Raw genomic sequence first — 7,795 nt, forward strand, 5'->3', positions numbered from 1 at the left:
GACAGATGAGTGGTTGAGATTCCATTGCAGTGAAAGTGAGCAGAAATACTAGAATGAGCTGTTATCCAAGAGAAAAGTAAAGGGAAGGAAAAGAGTAGTTGAAGCCTGGGGCCTGGATGGTTGGATAAGAAATAAAACAGACTGGCTGTAGGAAATAACCATTGGCTTCCAGGGAGACCTGGTAGTCAACCCATTGGGACCAATGGCCGTTTGGTAGTTCTAGGTTAACTGTGGTGCTGCAAGCTGATTATGGGAGATGGCCTTTTGTTGTATTGCTCTGTGACCTTATAGCATAAAGGGGCTTGGACAATTAGTGAGGTGTGTAGAGTGATAGGACATGTGACCAGGAGGGAGGAAGGAGCTAACTTAGTAAGAAATAGAATATAAGTATGGAAAAGAAGGGAGGCCCGCCGAGACCGGTTTGGCTCAGTGGATAGAGCGTCGGCCTGCGGACTGAAGGGTCCCGGGTTCGATTCCGGTCAAGGGCATGTACATTAGTTGCGGGCACATCCCCGGTGGGGGGTGTGCAGGAGGCAGCTGGTCGATGTTTCTCTCTAATCGATGTTTCTAGCTCTCTGTCCCTCTCCTTTCCTCTCTGTAAAAAATCAATAAAATATATTAAAAAAAAAAAAAGAAGGGAGGCTTGATTTGCCTGGTCTGTAGGATAATTACCTAAACAGGTGTCTGCCTTTTTGAGAAATATAGTTCCTCTTTTCTTTTATAAGCTAGCGTGATTTTGGCCTGATTCCATATCTTTATTGGTATAGGTATGGTGGTATATGCTGAAGAGGAGAGGGAAAGGCAGAGCCAGCAATCCTTGGCTAAGGCTGGATTGGTCTGATTTAAGAGGGAATTGGTGAGGTGAACTGTTCGTTCTAGATGAATGTAAGTGAGAAAGTTCCTTATGGGTGTAGGAGAGGAGGTTTGGAATAGGGTGAGAAGGAGAGCTAATTCACACTTCCAGGGTCGGGATTGTCTCAAGGATCTAGAAAGAAATCTTGTCCCATGGGTAATCGAAGTCCCTTTATAGAAGGGAGTCCCATGGAAAGGTGAGAATTCTGATGCAAAGGGAGAGGTGGCAGTGGTTAAGATCTGAAGGATTTGTATTGGGAGAGGAGGTGGCCTTTCAGGGAAGTCAGAGTTATTAGGGTACATAGAGAGCACCTGCAGGGGTGCTCACTCACTTGTTCTCTTCTTCCGTGATACGAGTAAAGTGGAGTCTGGTTGGCCCAATCAGGTGGCTGTAATACTTAAGGGACTGCAGCTCATGTGATGGAGTTGTTCCGGGGATGAGTTTTAACCTGGGAAGGTGGAACCATGGGGTATGTCCCGATAGTTTAGCTGCAATTGGGGCTGTTAATAGTACATGATAAGGCCTGTAAATTATTGATGGATTTCCTTTAGGAGGAGTAGGAGGAATGTCTTCTGTAAAGGTTGAGGGAGAATCTGGTCAGCATGTAACTGTCAGATGAGATTTAAAATGGGGACATAGTCTCTGAGAGGGGTCTCTATGGAGGGGAAGTTCCTAATAAGAAGGGTCTTCCATACATGAATTCAAAGGGACCAAGGAAGGAGGGTGCATGGGGGGATTGCCCTGATGTGCATAAAGGCTAGAGGAAGGAGAATAGTTTAAGGTTCTTTAGTTTTGAGTGTTAATTTAGTTAGGTGAGACTTAATTAAGGAATTTGCCTTTTCTACTTTGCCTGAAGATTGGGGCTGGTAGGAAGATGTAAGTTCCACTGGATGTTCAGAGTGGAAGAGACCTGTTGAGTTATTTGAGATCTGAAAGCAGGTCCATTTTCTGATTGTAATGAGGTGGGTCAGCTGTAGTGGAGAATGGCTTCTACCCACCCTTAGACAGTATCTATAAGGGTTAAAAGATATTTGTGTTTTTTTAATAGGGGGCATGTGAGTGAAGTCAATCTGCCAGTCTTGTCCAGGGATTTGGCCCCTTGACTGATGAGTGGGGGGGGGGGGACGGGGGAGAAAGGAGGTCTAACCTGTCCTTGGGGAGATACAGAGTAATAGGTAGAACAGGTTTTGGTGATGTCTTGCAGTAGGAAGGCTAGGATACAACATGTGATGAGGAGTTTTAGGAGTTGTAAATGTATCCTATATATAGGGAATTATGTTTAGCCCATAAGATATCTCCGGCCTGTTCCTGGGGAAGGATATATTTTCCCTGAAATTTTAACCATGGATCTTCCTGAGTGGCCCCAAAAGCTAATAGGGACTGAAGTTCCTCTGGAGTTTATTAGGGTATTATATGGGGTATAGCTAAGAGCTGGGGAGATGGAGGCTTCCTCGGAGCCACTGCTTTGGGCTCCTGGTCTGCTTTGTTATTTCCCTGTATTATGGGATCATTCCTGACTCGGTGTCTTTTGCAGTGTATGACTTTTAAGAAGGCTAAAAAAAGGGGGGGAGGGAAGTTCCTAAATACCAAGTAGGAAGACCTGTGAGGCTTTCAGTGATAGTGTCAAGGACTAGGAATGAACCATAGAAATAAAGAAAGTCTAGATTTCAACTTAAGGACATAAGCAACAAGAGAGAGCCTAGGAAGGGTTGTTTTAGCTTACTAGGAGAGAAGGGGTCCCTTTGGACGTCAGGGGTGATCAGGCCCTGACTCAGTGACAACACAAACCTTCTACCCATTCACAAATAACCAGCTTTAGCAAAAAAGTAAACAACCAGCATTTACATTTATGAACACACTTTAAACACACTCTTACTTTCAAGAAAATACACATTCAACAAAGTACAAGAGACCTTTTGTAATAACTAAGAGCAGGCAAATTAAAACGTGTCTAGCAATCAATGTTTCAGTATTTTACGTTATTTTAAAATACTTAGATGTTTATCATTTAACCCAGCAATGCTCCAAAACCTTTAAGTTACCAAAGACTTTGGAAAATTATGTATAGGCATATGAGGCTGGAAAAAAGGCTGGGAGAGGAGGAAGCAGGCCCAGCAGCCTATTCCCAGGCCTCTAACTGCTTGGATTCAAAACTGCCACATTTTTCCTTAGAGATAACATGCTAAGGTTTGGGTGATAATGAGCTCAGTTTCTGATAATAGCTGGACTGTTAAGTAAGCATTCATAGTTTTAGTAAAGAAACTATTCTTTGGGAGGGGGGATGGTAAGAAGGCGCTGAGGTGAGAGCAGTTTTTAGAGCATTAGAGGGTGAGAATGTTGGCCTTGGTATCTAAAGTCTCAGTGAGGGGGTCTCTTCACCATGCCATGTCATAGAGGAACTTTGCAAGAAGACTCAAGTTGTGAACCTGGAGGTGAGAGTACCCAGTGAGCCTGAGAAAGGAGAAAATTTCTTGTTCAGAGGAGGTGTCTTTTGCAGTGTATGACTTTTAAGAAGGCTAAAAAAAGGGGGGGAGGGAAGTTCCTAAATACCAAGTTCCTAAATACCAAGTCATGGAGGAGATAAGGAGATAAGGCATTTACAGTCCAAGGAATGGCTCGGTCTTGTGGGGTTAGAGAGTGAAACTGAAGTCGGTAACTGTGGTGGTTTGGGACAACTGGGCTTTATGAGGGAATGTATGGTAGCCTTGACCGGGCACTGAAGTAGAATGAGAAAAGAGTGAATGGGGGTATTTAGTAAGATGCAGTGTAGAGGTGAGGTGGCTAATGGCTGTAAGATTAATCTGTCAACTCCATAATAGAGACTGAGGAGTGGACAAGGGTCCCAGTGAATTCAGAGAGGGCAGAATAAGTGGCCCCAGTGTCAATTAAAAAGGATATTGGTTTACCTGCCACCACAGTCATTACCCGAGGCTCTGTCCTGGTGATGTCAGTCTGTGGGGCACTGTCAGGGCCTGGGTAGCTTCTTCAGTGGCCAGTCCCAGGAGGTCTGGGAGCTCCAAATCAGATGCAGAGGATGGTCTTGCTGGACTGGCTGAGGTCCGATCTGAAGGGGCCAGACTACAATCTGATTTCCAGTGGCCTTCCCTTCCACACCTTGGGCAGGGCCCAGGCGAGGGTCTCTTCAGTCCCAAGCTGGTGTGGGATGGAGGGTCAGCAATGGAGAAGGAGATATTCCCAATCTGGCACCTTACTTGGCTGGCTGGGGAGGGAGGGGACCCCTGTAAGAGAGGGAGGACACTGAGCAGGACTTGGATCAATATTTTCCTTGTTTCATTTGAAACATGGGCCTGGAGGAGGCTTAGCCCCTGACTTACCCTCTGTTGGAGGACCGGAACTTCATTTGGGGTTCATGAGAGGGGTGGCTAGGAGCTGGAAGGCCTCCTTCTGGGCCTCAGCCTTGGCCTGATCTCGCCTTTGCTTTTGGATTGAGTTCTCCTCGTCTCTATTATTAAAGACTTTAAAGGTCGGGTTAATGAGGTATTTTTGAGGAGTTTGTGGACCTCTGTATATTTTTCAAAGTTTATGGTGTGTGTCAGGGGCTAGTTGGGATATAAAATGGGTGTTCAGAAGAAAGGTTCCCACTGAGGAGGTGGGGTCTAAGGTGGTCAATTTCCGTAAGGCCTCTGATAAGGTGGGAGAGGAGGAGAGCTGGGCTTTTGTCAGGGCCTTGAGTGATTTTATTAAGTTTGTCATAATTGACCACAATACCCTCAGTTCCTGCTGCCTTCCTCAGGGGTAGAATGGGTGAGGGAATAGAAGAGGCTGTTGAGGAGGGTGGTCTTTGGGTGGCCCGAGAGCAAGTGTTAGGTGAGGAAAGGCTTATAATTGGAGCTTGTATTCTTGGGATTTGGGCTCTCAGGGGCTGGGGAGAAGGTGGTTCTGTTTAGAAAGGTCTGGGTTTTGAGGATCTACTGCAGGTGAGGGAGGGGATATGTAAAGGGGTAGAGTTTGGTGGTCTGCTGGGTCAAAAGTAGATTCAGAATTAGAAGTGTTATGGGTATGATGTTTTGTGTGAAGGAGAAAGATCTGATGGGTAGAGCAGGACTGAGAGAGGGGATTGGGACTGAAGGGTGAAAAAGGCTTGGATATAGGGAATCTCTGACCATTTTCCATTTCAGTGACAGCAATTTTCTAAATTGCTCAGTATGTTAAAATTTAAAGTGCTGTTTTCAAGCCATTGAGACTTATTATCTAGTTTATGTTGTGGCCAAACAGTGTTACAAAATAAAGTGAGGTGATTGGGCATGATCTACCCCGCGAGTGTGCAGAGGGAGTGTGGCCTGGTCCATGAGAGAGGAAGGGTGAGTGACAGACCACAAACCCAAAAGTGACTGTTTAGGACAGGCGTCCCTGCTGCTAAACAAATCACCATGAGAAATGAGAGGTGACCCTGTGGACTGGGTGTCCCCAATCCAGATGGACCTAAAGGCAAATAGCTGAGGAGTCTTCTGGCCTAGCGCTAGGAATTTTGAGACAAGAGACTTTCAAGAAGTCAGTGAGAGAGAAGGGGCAGAAGACTCGAGATGAGGGAAATTGTGGAACATAGCTCACCTAGAGAAGATTGGCCAGTGTGAGATGGAGGGTCAGCAATGGAGAAGGAGAGATTCCTGATTGGGAGTCCTCCTTGGCTGACTGGGGAGGGGGTGACCCTTGTAAGGGAAGGAGGCCTGATCAAGGCAGGCAATTGAGTCACCCAAGTAGGATTCTGAGGTAAGCCCAGGTCAAGCTGCCGCTGCCTGCTGCTCTCCGAGTAGCAAACTCGGGGTGACTGAAGCCAGGAAGATGGCTCTCCATCCCCATGGAATCCTCCCAGGTTTCCCACACCAAATGTTAGGTCCCCAAAGGAGGAGCACATGAGGCCAGAATGATGAGGGATTACAAATTTATTCGATCATCCGCACATCAGGTGGCTGAGCCTGGATGGCTCCAGCATCCCAGTGATGGGAGTCAGTGGTTTTTAGGGTTTTAAAGGACTTTTGGCAGGCTTTTTCTGGGCTGAGAATTCTCTGTGCAGGTCCAGATTCTGGGAAGTCTGGAGGGGAGAGATAATGGTCTTAGCAAGTGGAAAGTGATCTAAGCAAGTGGAATGTCCATTGTGAAGTGGCCTAAAGGTCAGTTCCCAGGGGATGGGGTATTGATTCAATTATTTGATCAGACCTAACATATTATTTCAAATTAGTATTCTGGGTTTCTTAGTATAAATACCCAGAAGTGGAATTGCTGGGTTTAAGGCAATTCCATTTTTTTTTTTTGAGAAAACTTGATATGGTTTTCAATACTGGCTGCACCAATCTGCATTCTCACCTCCAGTGCACAAAGGTTCCCTTTTCTTCACATCTCTGCCAAAACTTGCTTGTTGATTTATTAATGATAGCCATTGTCCGAGTTATAAGGTCATATCTCATTGTGGTTTTTGGATTTCTCTGACGATTAGTGACATTAAACATTTTTTCAAATGTCTATTGGCCATTAGTATGTCCTCTATGGAGAAGTGTCTATTCAGTTCCTCTGCTCACTATTTAATTGGATTGTTGTTGTTTTTTGGTACTGAGTTGCATGAGTTCTTTATGCCTGTTATCAGTTGTATCATTGGCAAATATTATTTCCCATTCAGTAGGTTGTCTTTTTTTTTAAATATATTTTATTGATTTTTTACAGAGAGGAAGAGAGAGGGGTAGAGAGCTAGAAACATCGATGAGAGAGAAACATTGACCAGCTGCCTCCTGCACACCCCCCACCGGGGATGTGCCCGCAACCAATGTACATGCCCTTGACCGGAATCGAACCTGGGACCTTTCAGTCCCCAGACCAATGCTCTATCCACTGAGCCAAACCGGTTTCGGCTCAGTAGGTTGTCTTATTGATGGTTTCCTTTGCTGTGCAAACACTTTTAAGATCAAAGTAATCCCATTTCTTTATTTTTCTTTTGTTTCCCTTGCCTAAGAAGCTATATCAGAAAATATATTGCTAAGAGAAATGTGAGATATTTTACTGCTTATGTTTCTTTCTAGGGGTTTCTAGGTTTAAGACTTACATTTAAGTGTTTAATCTACTTTGAGTTTATTCCTTTATATGGTATAAGAAGGTGGTCTAGGGATTAGTGGTTGTTCTATTGGAGTTTACTCCCCATATATATATAGTTTGTTCTCCTTTTCTCTCTTAGTATCGTTCTTGTCTCTCTTACTTCTTTTTCTTTTCTTTTTTTTCTTCTCTTTTTCCAAGTTCAGATTCACACTCTTTTTTGTTTGTTTGTTTGTTTGTTTTTGTTCTTTCTTTTTACTCTTTCTCTTCGTCTCCTATTCCCAAATTTGTCTTTCTCTGGTGGTCACCTTTATTTGAGGTTATTAATATCGTGAATACAATTCTGTTAAGTGCCTTGGGTGTTGTGCCTGGTTGTGTTGTATTTTGTACCTTTAAATCAACGCCAGAGAGAGAGAACTACATAACCAGACATCCGGAGAAGAGAGACCATGGGGAGACAAAGAAACAGCCCCCATAGGAAAGAAAAGCAGGCATCACCAGAAAAGGAAGTAAACGAATTAGAGGCAATCAACCTATCAGAGAAAGAATTCAGAGAAATGGTCATAAGGTGGCTGAAAAGGATGGAAGACAAATTCGACAGTATGAGTAAGAACCAAGAGGAAACGAAGAAGAACCAAGAAGAAATGAAAAATGACATCGCTGCTGTAAAGAACTCAATAGAAAGCATCAAGAGTAGACTAGAAGAAGCAGAGGACTGCATAAGTGAGCTAGAAGACAAGATGGAAAAAAATACACAAGTACAACAGCTTCTAGAAACAAAAATTAGAAAGCATGAGGAGAGCCTAAGGGAACTTCGGGACAACACAAAACAAAACAACCTCAGGATAATAAGGGTACCAGAAGTAAAGGAAACTGAGCAAGGAATAGAAAACCTGTTTG

The sequence above is a fragment of the Eptesicus fuscus genome, chromosome 1 (genome assembly GCF_027574615.1).
Source record: "Eptesicus fuscus isolate TK198812 chromosome 1, DD_ASM_mEF_20220401, whole genome shotgun sequence".
Classification (NCBI taxonomy): Eukaryota; Metazoa; Chordata; class Mammalia; order Chiroptera; family Vespertilionidae; genus Eptesicus; species Eptesicus fuscus.